The 24,178-nt window shown below is 49.1% G+C and overlaps 1 protein-coding gene across 4 annotated transcripts in view; it reads left to right on the forward strand.

The window, feature by feature from the left end:
* The window catches only part of fkrp (fukutin related protein), a 35,168-nt gene that overhangs the window by 5,422 nt on the left and 5,568 nt on the right, over positions 1-24,178 (forward strand). Inside the window, exons 2-3 of one of the 4 annotated variants that reach the window (XM_072490114.1) lie at positions 7,371-7,504; positions 22,982-23,163. The exons of 1 other annotated variant lie outside the window; for it this stretch is intronic. The gene's annotated coding sequence lies outside the window, so the exon portion shown is untranslated. The remainder of the gene's footprint in view (positions 1-7,370; positions 7,505-22,981; positions 23,164-24,178) is intronic. 2 more of the 4 variants (XM_072490116.1, XM_072490115.1) reach the window with 2 other exon arrangements.

Consider the following 24,178-nt stretch of genomic DNA (forward strand, 5'->3'; position numbering starts at 1 on the left):
ATTTGGCGTACCAAAGATTGCGAAACGACTCCTGAATATAGTTGCCAACCCTTGGAGGTTTTACAACATGAGCCTGTCTCCATCGATACACCCCCATGCTCCCGGCATTGGTGACCAAGATAGCCATTCTCACAGGACCCTGCCCTTCCATGGCCAATTAGAGAGTGACAATGCTCTTCCTGACGTAATAGGATGATTACAAGGAATATACAGCACAAAAACAGGCCATTCATATGAATTAGGAACAGGGGTAGACCTCTCGGCCCCTCAAGCCTGCTCCCCCATTCAATCAGAACATGGCTGATTTGAATGCAACCTCGATTCCACATTTCCACCTACCAGCTATAACCTTTCACCGCCTAGTTTATCTAGAATGTCTTAAAAATATTCAAAGACTCTGCTTCCACTGTCTTTTGAGGAAGAGAGTTCCAAAGACTCATGATCCTCTGAGAGAAAAATATTCTCCTCGTCTCTGTCTTAACCCCTCATTTATAAATAGTGACCCCGAGTTCTAGATTCTCCCACAAAGAGGAAATATCCTCCCCACATCCACCCTTTGGATCTTAAAGGTTTCAATCAAGTCGTCTCCTACTTTTTTAAAATCCAGCAGATACAAGCCTAACCTGTCCAACCTTTCATAGAACATACAGTGCAGAAGGAGGCCATTCGGCCCATCGAGTCTGCACCGACCCACTTAAGCCCTCACTTCCACCCTATCCCCCTAACCTAAAAATCCCTCCTAACATTTTTGGACACTAAGGGCAATCTGGCGTGGCCAATCCGCCTAACGTGCACGTCTTTGGACTGTGGGAGGAAACCGGAGCACCCGGAGGAAACCCACGCAGACACGGGGAGAACATGCAGACTCTGCATAGACAGTGACCCAGCGGGGAATCGAACCTGGAACCCTGGCGCTGTGAAGCCATAGCGCTAACCACTATGCTACCGTGCTGCCCTTTCCTCATAAGACAGCCCTCACATTCCAGGTATTAGCCTGGCAAACCATCTCTGAACTGCTCACAACACGTTTAAATCTTTCCTTCAATAAGGAGGCGAATACTGTACACAGTGTTCCAGATGTGGTCTCACCAGCACCCTGTACAACTGAAGCATAACCTCTCCAATTTTATATTCACCTCCCCCACCCCCGCAATAAACAATAACATTCTATTAGCTTTCCTAATTACTTTCTGTACCTGCATACAAACTTGCGATTCAAGCACTAGGACACCCAGATTCCTCTGCACCTCAGAGTTTTGCAATCTCGCCATTTAGATAATATGCTTTTTTATTCTTTTTAGCGACCGTACCTTTGGACCCGTCATCCAAGTCATTGACATAAATTGTAGGAAGTTGAGACCCCAGCACTGATTACTGTGGCACACCACTCAATCCATCTTGCCAACCATAAAACGATCCATTCATGCCTACTATCTGTTTCCTTGTAGCCATCCAATCTTCTATTCATGCCATATGTTACCCCCTGCACCATTAGTTTCTATTTTCTACAATGATGTTTGATGTGCCACCTTATCAAATGCCTTCTGGAAACCTAAGTACAGTACATCCACCGGTTCCCCTTTATCTACTGCGCATATTATTTCTTCAAGCAATAAATTGGTTACACATGATTTCCCTCTCACAAAACCAAGTTGACTCTGCCGGATTATGTTGAATTTATCTAAGTGCCTTACTGCAACACCTTTAATAATACCTTGTACCATTTTCCCTGTGACAGATGTTAAACTAACTGCCCTGCATTTCCTATTTTCTGTCTCCCTCCCTTTTTGAATCAAGGAGTTGCATTCGCTATTTTCTAATCTAATGGAACCTTCCCCGAATCTAGAGAATTTTGGAAAATTAAAACCAATGCCTCAACTAACTCACCAGCCACGTCTTGTAAGACCATACGATGAAGCCCATCAGGGCCCGGGGATTTGTCAGGCCGCAGCTCCCAACAATTTGCTATTTCTGGGATATTTCTGGTATCCTCTATAGTGAAGACTGATGAAAAATACTTGTTCAATTCATCTGCCATCTCCTTATTTTCTATTATTAATGCCCCAGACTCACTTCCTTTAGGGCCAAACCTCACTCTGTTGACATTATTCTTTTAAAAATATCTATAAAAACTCTTACTTTCAGTTTTCATCTTTCCTGCTAGCTTTCCCTCCTACTCTAATTTTCCCCTCCTTATTAATGTTGTAGTCATTCTCCTCTGTTTTTTATATTCCATCCAATCTTCTGACCTGCCACTCATTCTTGGGCAATTATATTTTTGTCTTTCAATTTTAATCCTACCTTTTTTTATTGAACCATGGAGAATGGGTCCTCCCATTGGAATCTTTCTTTCTCGTTGGAATGTATTTATAGGGCCCAACTAGATGTTCTTCCCCACGCAAGTCTTCTCCCATTCTATCTGCCTAATCTCAGCTAACATATCTTTATATTCTCACTTCTTGTTGACAAATGTGAGGTTATCCAATTTGGTATGAATAACGGTAAAAGGGATTATTATTTAAATGATAAAATATTAAAACATGCTGCTGTGCAGAGAGACCTGGGTGTGCTAGTGCATGAGTCGCAAAAAGTTGGTTTACAGGTGCAACAGGTGATTAAGAAGGCAAATGGAATTTTGTCCTTCATTGCTAGAGGGATGGAGTTTAAGACTAGGGAGGTTATGCTGCAATTGTATAAGGTGTTAGTGAGGCCACACCTGGAGTATTGTGTTCAGTTTTGGTCTCCTTACTTGAGAAAGGACGTACTGGCACTGGAGGCTGTGCAGAGGAGATTCACTAGGTTAATCCCAGAGCTGAAGGGGTTGGATTACGAGGAGAGGTTGAGTAGACTGGGACTGTACTCGTTGGAATTTAGAAGGATGAGGGAGGATCTTATAGAAACATATAAAATTATGAAGGGAATAGACAGGATAGATGCGGGCAGGTTGTTTCCACTGGCGGGTGAAAGCAGAACTAGAGGGCATAGCCTCAAAATAAGGGGAAGTAGATTTAGGACTGAGTTTAGGAGGAACTTCTTCACCCAAAGGGTTGTGAATCTATGGAATTCCCTGCCCAGTGAAGCAGTAGAGGCTCCTTCATTAAATGTTTTTAAGATAAAGATAGATAGTTTTTTGAAGAGTAAAGGGATTAAGGGTTATGGTGTTCGGGCCGGAAAGTGGAGCTGAGTCCACAAAAGATCAGCCATGATTTCATTGAATGGCGGAGCAGGCTCGAGGGGCCAGGTGGCCTACTCCTGCTCCTAGCCCTTATGTTCTCTCATGTACTCTTCTAATTTCTCATTGAAAGTACCTAAAAGCTACTTGCCTCAATCTCCTAAGATACCGTGTTTCATATTGAAAGCACTCTTGAGTGAAGCAATTTCTCTTTATTTTCCATAATATTTATTAGTAACTATCTTAGATTTATATGGCCACCCCTCCTGGGTTTTGGGTTCTCCCACAATTAGTAAAGAAAAGGTCCCAACCTGGTACCACCCTTAACAGTCAAATAGGTTTTTCCCAACTCCAATACTTTTATAAATGTGTGAATAAACCCAGGAGTGTTCAACAAAATGATTTAAAAAACATAATGCTATTTGTTGCCAATAATGTGATGAGGCTCTATTTATGATATGATGTTGTGTCCCAACAGCGTCGCCAATACTGTGGGTGTTTCTATTTCTCTTACTGAACCACAAGGCTTTCCCGTATAGCGGTCAAATGACCACATAACCAGTTAGTCGGTTCAAGTTCAAAGATGGTTTATATACACACAAGGGTTACTTCGACATGCAAGCACAATATACTACAAGTTAAACTACACCTATCAGCTACAATAGCCTATACTTAACTTCAGGGCGACCGGCACTGTGCAGAATGATAAGGCCTTTATCTTAATCTTACGTGGCTGGTTTGAAGAAGTGGCTCTGTCTCTGCTGGGCTCATCCGTCAGGTAGCGATCCTGAACTTGGCTGTCTGGTCATTATGCTGCAGTTGGGCTGGCACAGGCCGGGTCCAAAAGAGGCTGAACACATGGCTGTGTCTCTTTTTATCCCTCTAGGATTTCACGCTCTTTGGGGCGGTCCTTAATCTTGGATCCAATAATTCGACAGGCTTCGATCACTGCCTTCGATTTTGGCCAATAAAGGGGCGGGTGCCTTGGTAGCTGGGCGGGTCCTTAGCGGTCATTGACCTTGGCGGTTGGGCTTGCTGAGTAAAGGGAGTGGCGCAGATCAGTCTGTGGCTGTATCGGTTTCTTGATTGGAGTCCTATTGTTCTGGGGAAATGGGCCATTAAAATGAAAACGAGTGGGGGTTTCGATCAGGTCTAACTATCTGGGTTGCAAAATCACACAAGCTCTGTATCTGTCTGAGTCCTGGGTTGGCCCCAATTCCCATGGTCCTTTGCAGGTGGCCATCTCAGATGGCTACATATTTTCTCCAGTGTTTTCTCGCAACAGAGTCCTGAAGTTTAATCTTCGATTTCTGGTGGCTCCGGGCCAATCCTGAAGGAAACTCTGCCCCAGCGTGGAACACTCCAGCTTGCTTCTGCAGACTGAGATCATGCTGGCATGTAGGTGTATGAGAGGCCGCACCAGCAGCAACCCAGTCTATCCATTAGCAGCCAGCTATAGTGAACAAGGTATTAATAAAACTATAAATATAAGTTATATTTACATTTAATTGACTACAAATTTGTGAAATTCAAATTGTATATATAGTTTCCGTAAATGACACCAGGTTCCTTGTCCTGGATGCAGTGTAGCCCAGACAATAATAAAATGATATAATTTAATTAATAAATAACCTTTATTGTCACAAGTAGGCTTACATTAACACTGCAATGAAGCTACTGTGAAAAGCCCCTAGTCGCCACATTCCGGCGCCTGTTCAGGTACACCGAGGGAGAATTCTCAGCTGGTACGGGAATTGAACCCGTGCTGCTGGCCTGGTCTGCATCACGAACCAGCTGTCTAGCCCACTGAGCTAATTCCTAGAGGCTTTCAGGTTGCCATGAGAACCTCTGCTTTCAGCTTTTGGGGAGAGGGTTCTACAGCTGGACCTGAAGTGTCTTTATCAGCCACTCGTGTTGTGGTCTCTCCACTTGAGTGACTGGGGCAGGACTCAGCTGCCATGTACAGGCTTGTTAAAACGCAAAGGGCAGGATGGCACGGTGGCGCAGTGATTAGCCTGGGTCACTGTCCGTGTGGAGTTTGCACGTTCTCCCCGATGTGCATTGGCCACCCTAAATTGCCCCTTAGTTGGGGGAAAAAAATTAAATGCAAAGAGCAAGAGGAGACCCTAGCATATGTATTGGGACCTACAGACAATTTGTAGATTAGAGTCATGGGGAGAATGCTGACCACCCAAGCTCAGCTAAGAGTCGAAGTGGAAAAGTGGCCTTTTCTGGGTCTCAGAGTGAATACCCAGAGAGCTGGGCCGCAGCTAAGTGGACGTATCTCATTTGTGCAAGGCGGCCTGAGGGGGGGGGGGGGGGGGGTGGTCTACTTCTTCGGGACTTGGCACCAGGCAGTGTCAGGAGCTGGACCCGTCCCTGTGTGTGCAGGGATGAACTAGTGCTCTACTGGTGGGTCTCTCTGAGCTCTGCCAACCTTTTTTCTCTCACTCACTTCGCAACTCAGTAAATCAGATGCTAAATTATAGAAGCATTTCTCCATGTTCCTCATTTTTGAAAATAAGCAGAAGTTTGAAAATTTGCTGCTGTGTTTCTCGCATTACAACACTTCAGGAGTATGTAAAACGCTTTAGCACTTCCTGAGGTCATGAATGTATGATATAAAACTACAAATGACTCGCAATTTTTATTGCATCTTTCATGATCTCCAGACATCCCAAAGAGCTTCACAGCTAATGAAGTACTTTGGTACTTTGCTGTTGTATTGTAGGAATTACAACAGCCAATATGCACACGGCAAGATCATACAAAGAGCAAGGTGACAAGGCCCAGATCATCAGTTTTCTTGCTTGTGGTAACTGGAAACCACAAAGTAGGTAGTCGGAATACATTGTTTAAAAAGGAACTTCTTTATATTAAAAAAACAACGTTTAACAATAACAGTAATAATATTGAAAACAGGAGCAGTAGAAAAACAAGTTTTGGGGCGGTGCAGTGGTTAGCACTGCTGCCTCACGGCGCCGAGGTCCCGGGTTCGATCCCAGCCCTGGGTGACTGTCCGTGTGGAGTTTGCACATTCTCCCCGTGTCTGCGTGGGTTTCACCCCACAACCCAAAGATGTCCAGGGTAGGCGAATTGGCCACACTAAATTGCCCCTTAATTGGGGAAAAAAAGAATTGGGTACGCTAAATTTATTTTTAAAAATAAATAAAAAGAAGGAACTTCTTCATGTGAAAAGACAACATTTAACAATTATAGAAATAACGGTGAAAACGGGAGCAGTAGTAAAGCAGGACTTGGGGCGGCATGGCGGCGCAGTGATTAGCACTGCTGCCTCACGGCGCCCAGGACCCGGATTCGATTCCGGCCCCGGGTCACTGTCTGGGGGCGTTTTCACATTCTCCCGGTGTCTCCGTGGGTCTCACCCCCACAACCCAAAGATGTGCAGGATAGGTGGATCGGCCACACCAAATTGCCTCTTAATTGGAAAAAAAATTGAATTGGGTACTTTAAGTTTAAAAAAAAGTAAAACAGGTCTTGCTCACAGGTCACCAGACTGAAAAAGACCGCCCAACGCTCATACATGCTCAGAACCTTCAACAGACACCAGCACAACAATTGCATAGGAGAAAGGCTTATAAGAACACTCTGGAACAGTGATGTTATTGAGAAAAAAAAATAATGGCTGGCACCAGGAACTTGTCCGCTGCTCTTCTTCAAAATAGGGTCAAGGGGTCTTTTACGTCTACCTGAGAGAGCAGCCGGAGCCTTGGTTTAATGTCACTTCTAACAGTGCAGCTCCCCCTCAATACTGTGCTGGGACTGACAGCCTAGATTTATGTGCTCCAGTCTCTGAAGTGGGATTTGTACCTGCAATCTTCTGATTTCAGTGGCACAAACGTTACCACAGCTGAGCCACAGCTGACACATTAACGTTGAAATGCAAGTTCTTATTTTTATGATGCCAAAGTATCTCAGTTGTTTTATCTGCCCCTTCAGCTTTCTTACCCTGCCATCAAAAAAATAAATGCCAATGTCTCATCTTTTCCTCACTCCATCCGGGGTAACTTAATAATAGACTGGGGAAGGAATTAGGGCTGGTTTTAATGTTTCTCTGTTGTCCACTTCAAGGACTGCTGACAGTTTAGAGGACTCCCCTACATCTACCTCAGCAGTTTTCTCATTCCGCTGTAATGTAACCTGTTTCCATTTAATAATTCATTTGGTTTACTTTCAGTCAATCCAGTATTTACGACCATTTGGACTTGACCTTTAATAGATAGAAGTCACCAACAAGGCTTCAATTCTGGGACTGATAGTGTGAGGGATGCATCGAGACTAAAGGCGGAAGAAATCATTTCTTAATTTCAGGTAAACCTCTGCCTTCGTTGTTCAATGGTAAGAAAAAAATAAGGTAGATTCACAGCTTTGACCGTTCATCTGCTGGACCAGAAAATTAACAATCCACGGTAGCACAGTGGTTAGCACTGTTGCTCCACAGCTCCAGGGTCCCAGATTCGATTCCCGGCTTGGGTCACTGTCAGTGTGGCGTCTGCACGTTCTCCCCGTGTCTGCGTGGGTTTCCTCCGGGAGCTCTGGTTTCCTCCCACAAGCCCCGAAAGGCGTGCTTGTCAGGTAATTTGGATATTCTGAATTCTCCCTCAGTGTACCCGAACAGGTTCCGGAGTGTGGGGGTGAAACCCACGCGAACAGGTTCCGGAGTGTGGCGACTAGGGGATTTTCACAGTAGCTTCATTGCAGTGTTAATGTAAGCCTACTTGTGACGCTAATAAAGATTCTTATTATTATAGTGTCCCTGAACTAGGGTGGAGAGAATCAGCCTGGTCATCGTGCCTGAACTCATTCTAGACAGTGTATGTTTTTGGACATCAGGTATACTGTATCATGAGTGCCCCTTCCATGGCCAACAAGTCCTAAAGTGGGACTTGAACCCAAAGCTTCTGGCTCAGAGTTAGGGGAACTACCTGTCATAATATACATCTATGTATACAATGGAGTGCAGACAGGCAGTGATTGACACACAGGATGACCAGTAAGCACACAGAACAGAACAGCCAATCACCAGACAGGACACAACCACTATAAAGCCAGAGGGCACCAGTTTTCCCGCTCTCTCGGGACCCAGCCTCTGAGACAGTCAGAGCCCGTGAGCTAGCCAGTGCCTACACCATGTGGTAGCTAAGTTAGTCTGGTCAGGCTAGTGTCAGGTCTCCAGTCAAGTCAGCATAGTGTCAACCAACAGTTGAACATGTATAATAGTTTGGATGTTGAATAAAATCGTGTTACATTTTATCAAGTGTTGGAGGATTGTCTCTCGCTACACTGCATCAAGTGCAGTTCACCTCGACCCAGCCTACCCAACACATCACTACCTACTAAGCCACAAGACCTCTTTGTAGAATGGAAGAGACTTTAAGACCATAAGATAAAGGAACGGAGGTAAACCATTCAGCTCATCAAATCTGCTATGACATTCAATGAGGTCATGACTGATCTAGAGAGAATCATAGACTTCACAGAGCAGGAGGAGGCCATTCGGCCCGTCGAGTCTGCACCGGCCTTTGGAAAGGGCACCCTACTTAAGCCCACGCCTCCACCCAATCCCCGTAACCCAGTAACCCCACCTACCCTGCACATCTTGAGACTGTGGGAGGAAACCGGAGCACCCGGAGGAAATCCACGCAGACACGGGGAGAACGCGCAGACTCCACACAGACAGTGACCCAAGCCAGGAATCGAACCTGGGACCCTGGAGCTGTGAAGCAACAGTGCTAACCATTGTGCTACGGTGCCGTAACATTTTACCAATGACAGATGTTAAGCTAACTGTCCTATAGTTACTTGTTTTTTGTTGCCCTCCCTTTTTGAATAGGGTGTTACATTGGCAGTTTTACAATCCTCTGGGATTTTTCCAGAATTTAAGGATTCTGTGTTAGTATCTATCTAACATTACAACATTGTTATGGGCCGGGGTTTAGAGAACCCCAAAGTGTATCATGGAGTTCACCTGACCCACAACTTTTAATAGATGGTGGTATGGGGAGCACACGGCCCACTCTACAGGTGTGGTACAGCAGAAATGGAAAAGTATTTTTTAAAGCAAAACAATGTTTATTCTATGAACTCAAGTTAACCTTTTTAAAACATACAGTGAACATCTTAGCAACCATTAATTCAAATACAACCCCCAAAGAATACAACACTAAGTAATCCTTAATAACTTCCCAAACAACATCCAGAAGACAAAAGAAACACCTTTTAACAGAAGCATATCAGGTTTACATTCACTACTGAGAACATTTATAATTCTGAATTCGCCAAATGATCCAAGAGATAGTCTTTTCATGGCAGAGAGATCAACAGTACACCTGCTTTGTCTGGCTTCAGCTCCAACACTGAAAACGAAACTAAAACACACCCTGCAGCAAACAGCCTAAAACTAAAGTAAAATTCTGACAGACAGCCCAGCTCCACCCACACTCTGACATCACTGATAAACACCCATTTCTTAAAGGTACATTTCATAAACACCCATTTCTTAAAGGTACTCTCACATGACAACATCCACTATCACTGCACTTCCTTTAATATCCTGGGTTGCAACCCATCAGGTCCAGGTGACTTATCAGACTTTAGCCCCATTTGTTTCCCTAATACTTTTTTTCTCGTGATTGTAGGCTTGTGAAATATTGCTTAACTATCCTAAAGCCTCAGCTTTAGGTACTGGCAACAACAGGACTATACTTGTTGCATCAGGCAATGTCCTTCATAGTTGAATGCCTTGCTATTACTGCTTGGATTCACACATAAAAAGCTGGGACTTGGGGAGGGTTCCAGAGAGCACCTGCTGCAGAGTGGAGACCGGAGGGAGAAAACTGCCACAATAAAGGTCTGGGCCACGCTGGCTTTTGCACAAGTCTGTACTAACTTGCTGTTCCTCTTGACTGAAGAGTCACTGAGAGCAAGCTAAGAACTGATTGTCTTTTCACACTGTTAGTGTCACGATCCCCGGGGCTGGTGCACAATCAGTTCCAGCCCCGCTTGGCCCCGACTCGCAACACAGGTGAAATTAGATTTTATATTAACACCAGTGGCTTTGGGTTGAGTTAAATTGACCTCAGTCACCAGGTTTTTAAAACTTAAACACGAGCAACCTTTTATTATTAACAGTAGTTAGAATTAAATAGGCCAAGGGCGGCACAGTGGTTAGCATTGCAGCCTCACGGCATATAGAATTTACAGTGCAGAAGGAGGCCATTCAGCCCATCAAGTCTGCACCGGCTCTTGGAAAGAGCACCCTACCCAAGCCCACACCTCCACCCTATCCCCATAACCCAGTAACCCCACCCAACACTAAGGGCAATTTTGGACACTAAGGGCAATTTAGCGTGGCCAATCCACCTAACCTGCACATCTTTGGACTGTGGGAGGAAGCCGGAGCACCCGGAGGAAACCCACGCACACACGGGGAGGACGTGCAGACTCCGCACAGACAGTGACCCAAGCCGGGAATCGAACCTGGGACCCTGGAGCTGTGAAGCAATTGTGCTAACCACTATGCTACCGTGCTGCCCAGGACCCGGGTTTTAATCCCGGCCCCGGATCACTGTCCGTGTGGAGTTTGCACATTCTCCCCGTGTCTGCGTGGGTCTCACCCCCAAAACCCAAAGATGTGCAGCGTAGGTGGATTGGCCACGTTAAATTGCCTCTTAAGTGAAAAAAATAATTGGGTACTCTAAATTTATTCAAAAAAATAATAATAATTAAATAGGCCAAAATACAACTGGCTATCCACTCTCTACACACACAGACAAACAACACCGAGGGAAAAGGGTGGTTGAATGATTAAGAAAATATAATAAAGTAAAAGGGGTAAGGAATTTAGATTCAGATGGGTGTCTCCCAGTTAGTTTCTTTCTCGAGGTTGGGCCTTCAGTTGGGTTCTTTCCTTTCCTTCAGTTTGTAACGATCTTCACTGCAGGCTCACAGAGACAGCAGGCAACCGGCAGCAGAGAGAGGGAGAAAACACAGCTCCTCTTCCTTCCAGGGTCTAGGGGCTTCTGGCAAGTTCTCTCCCAAAAAACAAAGCACCTGGCAGGAACCAATTGCTGACTGTTGTCAGGCAGAACACTGGGCGGGATTCTCCGTTGGCCGACGGCAAAATTGCGAAACGCAATTGGTCGGAGAATCGGTTTTGACACCGAAATCGCGGCAGGTGCCGATTTGACGCAAAATCACAATTCCTCATCACCTCGACAGCGGTGGCAATGCGGTCTGGAACGCACGTACAGTAGACACCATTTGCATATCTTTAGTGGGCCCAACCTGGTATTCTCCAGGGCCTCCACGATTCTCCGCCTCCGATGGGCTGAGTTCCCGACAACGCGGTTCACTAGTGCTTTTGAAAATCGGTGTGACGGTGGCCGAGGGAGAGAGAGCGGGTACGGAAAGGTTCCAACATCGCCATAGTTTGCTGACAGTTGTGCCGCTGGCCGGGATGCTTCTGCCAGGGCCGAGGGGGGTGGTCAGGAGTCGACTGTGGGGTCAGGGTGGACGGGCATGGAATACCATTGCCGCAGCCGGCAAGACAGCCATGCAGCTGCGCACACCACTAACAGCCCACTTTGAACTTAGTGCCACGGGTCGTACAGGTGTCCCCCTGGTCCCGGCCGACCCATCAGCTGTATGGGAGCGCTCCAGCACAACCCATGTCATCCTGTTGGCTGGGATGAGTGTGTGTGGGGAGTGTAATGTGTATATGCAGTGGCAGCTTGTCAGCCTTCAGAGTGTCAATGATGGACTTGGCGAATCCGGCCCCGTTTTTCATTGGAATCGATTGTGTTCCACGTGGCACCGGTGCTCGCCCCTCAATAGTAGCGGAATCGGTCCAGCAGTAGCACCAGTTTTTCTGTTGTGAAAGTCCACAAATTCTCCATCGGAGTCAACATTTAAGTGTCAGACACGGAGAATCCTGCCACTGTCCCTGGCCAACCCACCAGTCGCTAGTTAGCCAATCAAGCTGGCTTGCTCCAAAACCGGTTCCCAAGATTTACTCGGTGTCGACCAGCCTGGCTTCTCTTTTCCAAAATACAAAACCTGGGAACACACTGTCCTAGCAAGCACTCTTAGAACATACAGTGCAGAAGCAGGCCATTCGAGACTGCACCGGCCCACTTAAGCCCTCACTTCCACCCTATCCCCGTAACCCAATAACCCCATCTAACCTTTTTTAGTCACTAAGGGCAATTTATCATGGCCTATACACTTTGGAAAGGGCACCCTACTTAAGCCCACGCCTCCACCCTATCCCCGTAACCCAGTAACACCACCTACCCTGCACGTCTTTGGACTGTGGGAGAAAACCGGAGCACTCGGAGGAAACCCACGGGGAGAAGGTGCAGACTCCGCACAGACAGTGACCCAGCGGGGAATCGAACCTGGGACGCTGGCGCAGTGAAGCCACAGTGCTGCCCACTGTGCTACCGTGCTGCCCATTATGCCCTCTTCTGTTTAAAGACACATTCCGATTATGGATCCACAGATCAAAACTAATAAAATAACATTTTTAAATTGGGAACAAAGGAAATAAACAGGAAGGACTTTTATGTTAGTTAATCATGGAACTGGAAGGACAACATACAAACCAACATGGTTAAAACAAACCTGGATAGCAGAAAGAGAATGTTCCCTTCCCACCTGCTCATCATACTTTTTTTTAAAGATAAATTTAGAGTAGCCAATTATTTTCTTTTCCAATTAAGGGGCAATTTAGCATGGCCAATCCACCTACCCTGCACATCTTTGGGTTGTGGGAGGGCTGCATGGTGGCCCTGTGTTAGCCCTGCTGCCTTACGGCGCCGAGGTCCCGGGTTCGATCCCGGCTCTGGGTCACTGTCCGTGTGGAGTTTGCACATTCTCCCTGTGTCTGCGTGGGTTTCACCCCCACAACCCAAAGATGTGCAGGTTAGGTGGATTGGCCACGCTAAATTGCCCCTTAATTGGAAACAAAATAATTGGGTACTCTAAAATTATTGTCCATCTATTTACCCTGCACCATCAAAAGACCATCTTTCAGATGAGCTGTTAATAATAATAATCTTTATTGTCACAAGTAGGCTTACATTAACACTGCAATGAAGTTACTGTGAAAATCACCTATTACCCACACTCCGGCGCCTGTTCGGGTACACAGAGGAAGAATTCAGAATGTCCACTTCACCTAACAAGCACGTCTTTTTTCGGGACTTGTGGGAGGAAACCGGAGCACCCGGAGGAAACCCACGCAGACACGGGGAGAACGTGCAGACTCCGCACAGACAGTGGCCCAAGCCGGGAATCGAACCCGTGACCCTGTGTCATGAAGCAACAGTGTTAACCACTGTGCCAACCACTGTGCCAGCGTGCTGCCCCACATTGATGCTGATCTCAGCTGGCCGTAAAAGAGCCTGTGGCGCAATTCAAAGCGGGGGGGGGGAGGTCTCCCTGTGAACTGGCCAATGTTTAAACCTTCAACCAACATCACTCTTAAAACAAGGAACAGATTATTTCTGTGCTGTGCGCAAATTGCTGCCAAATTTTCCTGCATTACAACAGGATTTTGGAAGGTCCCGAGATCTTAAAGATCGTGTACAACTGCAAGCACTTGCTTTCTTTATTCTTATGGCAGCCAGAAAGGTAGAGACTGTGTCTGATTCTGATATCAAATTAGCTGCCAGGAAATTCCGCTACTCATTCAACTCATTGAAGTCTTGGAAACAGTCAGAGTCAACACCCTATGACTTTGAACTGACTGACTGGAACATATTCTTAGAAGGATAAAGTCCTTTCAGCGACAAAACCTTGCATGCAAAGCACTTGTGTGCTTTTATATATTTTAACACCCAGCTGGTCAGGATAGATGCTTCCACCCCCAGATCATTTTTCCACACTTGAATTTTAATTGGGAAAGAAAGTGTGGGAGGTGTCAATGCTCTCTGCCAGCCTGACCCCTGACCCGACTGGCTGATCGTACAGGCATTCTGCTCTGCTGACCAATGTCTTATTTATTTAGAGCCTGACTCTAAATCCAAGCATAATGGTGACTGTTTTAGCTACAAGTGCAACTGAGAACGTCCTTTACTTAGGCGGTTGGAGCAAAAAGGGGCAAAGTTACACCAGAAACACACTCCCGATTGGGGTGAAAGTGGAGAAACTGATGGGGGTGGGGGGGGGGTCATGAGCAGGTTGGCGTCGCCATCAATGCAAATAAAAAGTGAAAAGACTTGCGCTGATATAGCACATGTTATGACCTCAGGACGCCCCAAAGCACTTTCATAGAATTTACAGTGCAGAAGGAGGCCATTCAGCCCATTGAGTCTGCATTGGCCCTTGGAAAGAGCACCCCACTTAAGCCCACACCTCCACTCTCTCCCTGTAACCCAGTAACCCTACCTAACCTTTTTGGACACTAAGGGCAATTTAGCACTTTCTAGTCACTGAGATACGTATCAGGTGTAGTTACCTGTAAGGTAACAAACATGGCACACAGTTTGTACATAGCGCGATATAACAAACAGCAATCAAAGAAATGACCAGATTACTTGATTCTTTTTTCAGATGTTGGTTAATAATAATAATAATAATAATAATAATATAATAATCGCTTATTGTCACAAGTAGGCTTCAATGAAGTTACTGTGAAAAGCCCCTAGTCGCCACATTCCGGCGCCTGTTCGGGAAGGCCGGTACGGGAATTGAACCCGCGCTGCTGGCATTGCTCTGCATTACAAGCCAACTGTTTAGCCCATTGTGCTAAACCAGCCCCATAAATAAATAGATTAATATTGGTCAGGACACAAGAGCAGATCAGAGGCTGAGAATTGTGCAGAGAGTAGTTCACCACCTGACTTGCCAAAGCCTTTCCATCGCCTACAAGGCACAAGTCTTTAGGGTGGCACGGTGGCACAGTGGTTAGCACTGCTGCCTCACAGCGCCAGGGACCCGGGTTCAATTCCAGCCTTGGTGGCTGTCTGTGTGGAGCTTGCACCTTCTCCCTGTGTCAGCGTGGATTTACCCCAGGTGCTCCAGTTTCCTCCCACAGCCCAAAGATGTGCAGATTAGGTGGATTGGGCTTGCTAAATTGGCCCTCAGAACAAAGAAAATTACAGCACAGGAACAGGCCCTTCGGCCCTCTCAGCCTGCGCCGATCCAGATCCTTTATCTAAACCTGTCTTCTATTTTCCAAGGATCTACTTCCCTCTGTTCCCCGCCCGTTCATATATCTGTCTAGATGCATCTTAAATGATGCTATCGTGCCTGCCTCTACCACCTCCGCTGGCAAGGCGTTCCAGGCACCCACTACCCTCTGCGTAAAAAACTTTCCACGCACATCTCCCTTAAACATTCCCCCTCTCACCTTGAAATCGTGACCCCTTGTAATTGACACCCCCACTCTTGGAAAAAGCTTGTTGCTATCCACCCTGTCCTTACCTCTCATAATTTTGTAGACCTCAATCAGGTCCCCCTCAACCTCCGGCTTTCCAACGAAAACAATCCTAATCTACTCAACCTTTCTTCATAGTTAGCACCCTTCATACCAGGCAACATCCTGGTGAACCTCCTCTGCACCCTCTTTAAAGCATCCACATCCTTCTGGTAATGTGGTGACCAGAACTGCACGCAGTATTCCAAATGTGGCCTAACCAAAGTCCTAAACAACTGTAACATGACCTGCCGACTCTTGTACTCAATTCCCCTTCCGATGAAGGCAAGCATGCTGTATGCCTTCTTGACCACTCTATCGACCTGCGTTGCCACCTTCAGGGTACACTGGACCTGAACTCCCAGATCTCTCTGTACATCAATTTTCCCCAGGACTCTTCCATTGACAGTATAGTCCGCTCTTGAATTAGATCCTCCAAAATGCATCACCTCGCATTTGCCTGGATTGAACTCCATCTGCCATTTCTCTGCCCAACTCTCCAATCTATTTATATTTTGCTGTATTCTCTGACAGTCCTCCTCGCTATCTGCAACTCCACCAATCTTAGTATCATCTGCAAACTTGCTAATCAGACCACCTATACCTTCGTCCAGATCATTTATGTATATCACAAGTGTCCAAAGATGTGCAGGTTAGGTGGGGTTTCGGGGATAGGCTGGGGGAGTGGGCCTAGGAAGGGTGCTGTTTCGGAGAGTCAGTGGTACTCGATGGTCCGAATGGCCTCTTTCTGCGCTGTAGGGATTCTATGGATACTTAGAATCCCTACAGTGCAGACGGAGGCCATTCGGCCAATCGAGTCTGTATCGACCCTCTGAAAGAGCACCCTACCTAGGGTCAGGGCCCAACCGTACCCTAGTAACCCAATCCAACCTTTTGGATACTAAGGGACAAGTTGGCATGGCCAATCCACCTAACCTGCACATCTCTGGACTGTGGGAGGAAACCGGAGCACCTGGAGGAAACCCTGGCAGACACGGGGAGAACGTGCAAATTTCACACAGACAGTCATCCGAGGCCGGAATTGAACCTGGCGCTGTGAGGCAGCAGCGCTAACCACTGTGCCACCGTGCCGACCTTCTATGGAAGTCAGGACTGTGATGGAATACTGTCCACTTGCCTGGATGAATGCAGCTCCATTAACACTCAAGCTCAACACCATTCCAGGATTAAACATTGACTCCCTCCACCACCGACACACAGTGACAACAGTGTGTACCAAGGCTCCTTCAACAGCACCTTCCACATCCATGACCTCTACCATCGAGAAGAACACGGGAAGACTTCCGGGTGCGGCTATGCAGAGATAGGTCGCATATTCGGTAGCTCCCGCTTGGAACGGACTTTTGGGCTCTTTTACAGGGCCCCCACGGCATTTGTTTGCCATTTCCCGGTGTGGGAAGAAGTCTGCAGCATTCCCCTGACAGTGTCCCCCAGGAATGTTATGTCTTTTGGCTACCAGACCCGGCAGAAGCTGTAAAAGATTTGGCTGCAACAGGATAAACATGGCCTCTTCCAGCATGCAGGCGGGGGAAGGGCAAGCTTAAAGCTGCAATCTGACTTGACTCTATCAAAGGTGAATTCTAGCAGCAGAGGGAACAACTGTGAAAAGATCTACCAAGGCCATTGAAGAAGCAGGGACGAGGCTTCCGGTGGCGGCCATGGAGGAGTAGGTCGCGCATTCGGCAGCTCCCGTCTGGAACGGACTCCCAGACCTTTTTCAGGAGTTTCCATAGACTTTTTGGGGCAGACTGGTGAAGCGAACACTGCCAAAAGGATTCCCTCTCGACTTCCGGTTGCGGCTATGCGGAGCTAAGCCGCACGATTCGGCAGCTCACGCTACCACGGACTTTCGGGCTCGTTAGAGGAGCCTCAACGGAACTTTTTAAATTTTTTTTTTATTTGACGCAGCCCATGGGGAAGGGAAGAGAGAGGTCCCCCTCCAACTTCTATGAAACGGACCAGAAGTGTAACGGCCAAAGGAGCGGCACTGGAGCAACGGGAGAAGCGAGGGGAAGAAAACAAAATGGCGGCGGCCAGGGACAAAGGGGAGCTGCAGGAGTTCATCAAGCGCTGCTTCGAGGAGCAGCGCGAGGAGATGCGCAAGGAGATGTTGGCGGCTATGCTTTCGGCAATTGAAGGACTCGGGATCACCCAGAAGGCCCACGAAACTAAGATCCAGGAGGTACAGAAAACAGTCAGTCAGAATGAGGATGAGCTTGTGGGCCTGGCGGTGAGAGTGGAGCAGAACGAGGCGCTACACAAGAGGTGGGCGGGAAGACTCGAAGACCTGGAGAACATGTCGAGGAGAAAGAATCTGCGAATCCTGGGTCTCCCTGAGGGAGTGGAGGGGGCTGATGCCGGGGCATACGCGAGCACGATGCTCGAGGCGATGATGGGCACGAAGGCCCCTTCGAGGCCGCTGGAGTTGGACGGGGCACATCGGGTGCTGGCGAAGAAGCCCCAGGCAAATGAGCCGCCAAGGACGATGGTGGTGAGGTTCCACCGGTTCACGGACAGAGAGTGGGTCCTGAGATGGGCCAAGAAGGAGCGGAGCAGTAAGTGGGACAATGCAGAGATCTGAATATACCCGGACTGGAGCACGGAGGTTGCAAAGCGGAGAGCGGGTTTCAACCGGGCCAAAGCGGCGTTGTACCGGAAAGAAGTGAAATTCGGAATGCTGCAGCCAGCGCGACTGTGGGTCACATACAAGGGCCAACACTATTACTTTGAAACGCCTGAAGAGGCGTGGACCTTTGTACAAGCCGAAAAGTTGGACTCTAACTGAGGGTTTGTGAGGGTGGGGGGGATGTTTTGGGGTTTGATGTGTGATGGTTGTTGTATATAGGGGGTCAATCACGCGCAGGGAATGTTATATGGGCTGGGGGAGAGAGACAAGGAGCTGCGCTAGAGGGGGCGGAGCGGGCTTTGGAAAGGCGGGAAGGGGAACGAAGGAATGCATATGGATTGGGAGACTCCCACGCGGGGGGGTCAATGGGACGGCGGGGGAAGCCGGGGTCAGCAGGCGTCAGCCGACTTACGGGAGTGACATGGGGGAGCAAAAAAGCTAGACAGGGGTCTAGCGGGGGGGGAGAGGAGGGGGGAAAGGGGGGGGGGAAAGGGTTGCTGCTGCACTGGCCGAAAGGGAATGGGACACAGAAGAGGTGGTCGGGACGGGGGTCCCCCCTCTGGGGGACTGGAGGGTGAGGGAGGCGTGGACACGGGACTGGCCCAGAAAAGGAGATGGCTAGTCGGCGGGGCATGGGGGGGGGGGGGGGGGGGTGAGAGCCCCTCCAATCCGGCTGATAACGTGGAATGTGAGGGGCCTGAATGGGCCGGTGAAGAGGGCTTGAGTGTTCGCGCACTTAAAGGGACTGAAGGCGGACGTGGCCATGCTCCAAGAGACACACCTGAAGGTGGCGGACCAGGTCAGGCTAAGAAATGGATGGGTAGGACAGGTATTCCACTCGGGACTGGACGCGAAGAATAGAGGGGTGGCAATATTGGTGGGAAAGCAGGTGTCATTTGAGGCCAAGACTATTGTAGCGGACAATAGAGGGCGATATGTAATGGTGAGCGGTAGGCTGCAAGGGACGTGGGTGGTGTTGGTAAACGTATCAGCCCCGAACTGGGATGATGCAGGATTCATGAAGCGCATGTTGGGGCGCATTCCGGACCTGGAGATAGGAGGCCTGATAATGGGAGGGGACTTCAATACAGTGTTGGATCCAGCACTGGACCGCTCCAAATCAAGGACTGGAAAGAGGCCGGCGGCGGCCAAGGTACTTAGGGGGTTTATGGATCAGATGGGGGGAGTGGACCCATGGCGGTTTGCAAGGCCGCAGGCCAGGGAATTTTCTTTCTTCTCCCATGTACACAAAGCCTACTCCCGGATAGATTTATTTGTTCTGGGTAGGGCGCTCATCCCGAGGGTGGAGGGGACGGAGTATTCGGCTATAGCTGTTTCAGACCATGCCCCGCACTGGGTGGAACTGGAGCTGGGAGAGGAGAGGGACCAACGCCCGTTGTGGCGGCTGGATGTGGGACTGCTGGCGGACGAGGTGGTGTGTGGGAAGGTGAGGGGGTGTATCGAAAGGTACTTGGAGGCCACCGACAACGGGGAGGTGGGGGTGGTATGGGAGGCGTTGAAGGCGGTGATCAGGGGAGAGCTAATTTCCATTAGGGCTCATAGGGAGAAGACAGAGGGTATGGAAAGGGAGAGGTTAGTGGGGGAGATTTTGAGAGTGGACAGGAGATACGCAGAGGCCCCGGAGGAAAGATTACTTGGGGAAAGACGACGGCTCCAGGCGGAGTTTGACCTGTTGACCACAGGGAAGGCGGAGGCACAGTGGAGGAAAGCGCAGGGGGCGACCTACGAGTATGGGGAAAAGGCTAGTCGGATGCTGGCACACCAGCTCCGTAAGAGGATGGCAGCGAGGGAAATAGGGGGAGTCAAAGATGGAAGGGGAGCCACGGTTCGGAGTGCGACGAAAATAAACGAGGTATTCAAGGCCTTTTATGAAGAGCTGTACAGATCCCAGGCCCCAGCGGGGGAAGAGAGGATGAGACGATTCCTAGATCAGCTGAGATTCCCGAGGGTGGAGGAGCAAGAGGTGGCTGGTTTGGGGTCACTAATTGGGTTGGAGGAGTTGAGCAAGGGTTTGGGGAGCATGCAGGCGGGGAAGGCCCTGGGACCGGACGGATTCCCGGTGGAGTCCTACAGGAAGTACGCAGACCTGTTGGCCCCGCTACTGGTGAGGACCTTTAATGAGGCAAGAGAGGAGGGGACCCTGCCCCCGACAATGTCGGAAGCGACAATTTCTTTGATCCTAAAGCGGGACAAGGACCCACTGCAATGTGGATCGTACAGGCCGATCTCGCTCCTCAATGTGGATGCAAAGTTGCTGGCAAAAGTGCTGGCCACGAGGATCGAGGACTGTGTCCCGGGGGTAATCCACGAGGACCAGACGGGATTTGTAAAGGGCAGGCAACTAAACACCAATGTGCGGCGGCTCTTAAACGTGATAATGATGCCATCGGAGGAGGGAGAGGCGGAGATAGTGGCAGCTATGGACGCGGAGAAGGCCTTTGACCGAGTAGAGTGGGAGTACCTCTGGGAGGTGCTGCGTAGGTTTGGGTTCGGGGTAGGGTTTATCAATTGGGTTAAGCTCCTTTACAGAGCCCCGATGGCGAGTGTAGTGACGAACCGGCGGAGGTCGGAGTACTTTCGACTGTACCGAGGGACGAGGCAGGAGTGCCCCCTGTCCCCCCTGTTGTTCGCATTGACGATCGAACCATTGGCCATGTCATTGAGGGAGTCTAATAAATGGAGGGGGGTGGTCCGAGGGGGAGAAGAGCATCGGGTGTCGCTATATGCGGATGACCTGTTGCTGTACGTGGCGGGTCCAATGGAGGGGATGGTGGAGGTCATCAGACTCTAAGGGAGTTTGGGGAGTTTTCGGGCTATAAGCTCAATGTAGGGAAGAGTGAGCTCTTTGTATTACAGGCGGGGGACCAAGAAAGAGGGATAGGGGACCTACCGCTGAGGAGGGCGGAAGGGAGCTTTCGGTATCTGGGGATCCAGATAGCTAGGAGTTGGGGGACCCTACATAAACTGAATCTGACGAGGTTGGTGGAGTAAATGGAGGAGGATTTCAAAAGATGGGACATGTTACCGCTCTGGCTGGCGGGTAGAGTGCAGTCGGTCAAAATGGATGGTCCTTCCGAGGTTTCTGTTTGTGTTTCAGTGCCTTCCCATCGTGATCACTAAGGCCTTTTTTAAGAGAGTAGGCAGGAGTATTATGGGGTTTGTGTGGGCGAAGAAGACCCCGAGAGTAAGGAGAGAGTTCCTGGAACGCAGTAGGGACCGAGGAGGGTTGGCGCTGCCAAACCTGGGGAGCTACTACTGGGCAGCAAATGTGGCGATGATCCGCAAGTGGGTTATGGAGGGAGAGGGGGCGGCATGGAAGAGGATGGAGATGGCGTCCTGTAAAGGAACGAGCCTGGGGGCGTTGGTGACGGCACCGCTGCTGCTCTCGCCGACAAAGTATACCACGAGCCCAGTGGTGGCGACAACGCTAAGGATCTGGGGCCAGTGGAGACGGCACCGGGGTGCAATGGGAGCATCAGTGTGGTCCCCGATCAGGGGTAACCACCTGTTTGTCCCAGGGAAGATGGACGGGGGGTTCCAGAGATGGCATCGGGCAGGGATTGGAAAAATGGGGGAACTGTTCATCGACGGGACGTTTGCGAGCCTAGGGGCGCTGGAGGAGAAGTTCGAGTTACCCCCGGGAAATGCCTTTCGATATATGCAGGTGAGGGCTTTTGTGAGGCGACAGGTGAGGGAATTCCCGTTGCTCCCGGCACAAGAAGTTCAAGATAGGGTGATCTCGGGTGTATGGGTCGGGGAGGGCAAGGTGTCGGAAATACACCAGGAGTTGAAAGAAGAGGGGGAAGCGCTGGTAGAAGAGTTGAAGGGTAAATGGGAGGAGGAGCTGGGGGAGGAGATCGAGGAAGGTCTGTGGGCTGATGCCCTGGGTAGGGTTAATTCCTCCTCCTCGTGTGCCAGGCTCAGCCTGATACAATTTAAGGTGGTCCACAGAGTGCACTTGACGGGGGCGAGGTTGAGTAGGTTCTTTGGGGTAGAGGACAGATGTGGAAGGTGCTCAGGGAGCCCGGCGAACCATGTCCATATGTTTTGGTCATGCCCGGCACTGGAGGGGTTCTGGAGAGGAGTGGCGGGAGCAATATCTCAGGTGGTGAAAGTCCGGGTCAAGCCAAGCTGGGGGCTAGCAATATTTGGAGTAGTGGACGAACCGGGAGTGCAGGAGGCGAAAGAGGCCGGCATTCTGGCCTTTGCGTCCCTAGTAGCCCGGCGAAGGATCTTGCTCATGTGGAAGGAGGCGAAGCCCCCCGGCCTGGAGGCCTGGATAAATGATATGGCTGGGTTCATAAAGTTGGAGAGGATTAAGTTCGCCTTGAGAGGGTCTGCGCAGGGGTCCTACAGGCGGTGGCAACCGTTCCTAGACTATCTCGCGGAGCGTTAGAGGAAAGTCGGTCAGCAGCAGCAGCAACCTTGGGGGGCTGGGGGTGGAGGGGACGTCCTGGGAGGGGGGGGGAGGGGGGACTGCCTGGGAGGGTGGATGAGCAAGAGATAACATGAAGGGTTGGGGAAACTGGCATGTACGGGTGAGGGCCAGTGTACAAAGCTGTGTAAATATATCATTTTGCCATGTACATATCTTGCTCGGCGCAATTTCTCTTTTTTTGTTGTTACGGGGGGGGGTTATTGTTTGTAAGGGAGAAACATTGTGTTAAAAAACTTTAATAAATATATTTTTTTTTAAAAGAGAAGAACAAGGGCAGCAGATGCATGGGAACACTGCCAACTGCAAGTTCCCCTCCAGGCCGCACACCACCTTGACCCGGAATTACCTCACTGTCCCTTGACCATTGCTGGGTCAAAATTCTGGAACTCCCCAACACTGTGGGTGTACCTACACCGCATGGATGCAGTGGCACAAAACAGCAGGTCAGTACCGCCCTCTGGAGGGCAATTAGGGATCGGCAACAAATGCTGCCCGAGCCAGCCATGCTCACATCTTGGGAAAGAATTTAAAAAGATGCCGGGGTAGGCCTTCCCCCTGCTGCCCTTCAAAAGTGTGGTGGTATCTTTAACGTCCCCCTGAGATACCGGACTGGGGTATCAAATTAACATCTTGTCCGAGAGATGATACATCCAACAATGCAGCTGGCACGCCATTAGTAGCGGCTCTGGAGTATCAACCTGGATTTTGAATCAGTCTTGAACCAATGACCTTTTGACTCAGAGAGGGCGTGTGCTCTCAAAGAATCACAAAGAAGCCGACAGTCTTCAGTAACTGGAGTTTTGCTTGGGCACAACACCACATATTGATACAAACGTGACTATCTCAAATGGCTGTGCTGAAAATGGTATTTATCCAGCAATTAAATTATGGCCATTCCCCCAGAGTGCTAATCCAGGTCAGTGCCACTTGTGTCGGGCACTTTTATGCTGGGCTCAGATATTTATCTAAGCTATAAGTTTCTTTTTTTTGAATATATTTAGGGTACCCATTTTTTGTTTCCCAATTAAGGGGCCATTTAGCGTGGCCAATCCACCTATCCACATCTTTTTTAGGTTGTGGGGGTGGGATCCATGCAGACACGGGGAGAATGGTGAGGCGACGGCGTAGTGGTATTGTCGCTGGACTGGTAATCCAGAGACCCAGGGTGATGATCTGGGGACCAGGGTTCAAATCCCACCACGGCAGGTGATGGAATTGAAACTCAATAAAATATCTGGAATTAAAAATCAAACGGTGACCATGAAACCATTGCCGATTGTCGCAAAAGCCCACCTGGTTCACTAATGAGGGAAATCTGCCGTCCTTACCCGGTCTGGCCTACATGTGACTCCAGACCCACAGCAATGTGGTTGACTCTTAACTGCCCCCTCAAGGGCAATTAAGGATGTGCAGTAAATGCTGGCACATCGCCCACGACCCAAGAACAATTTTTTAAAA

The sequence above is a fragment of the Scyliorhinus torazame genome, chromosome 25 (assembly GCF_047496885.1).
Source record: "Scyliorhinus torazame isolate Kashiwa2021f chromosome 25, sScyTor2.1, whole genome shotgun sequence".
In the NCBI taxonomy this organism is placed as follows: domain Eukaryota; kingdom Metazoa; phylum Chordata; class Chondrichthyes; order Carcharhiniformes; family Scyliorhinidae; genus Scyliorhinus; species Scyliorhinus torazame.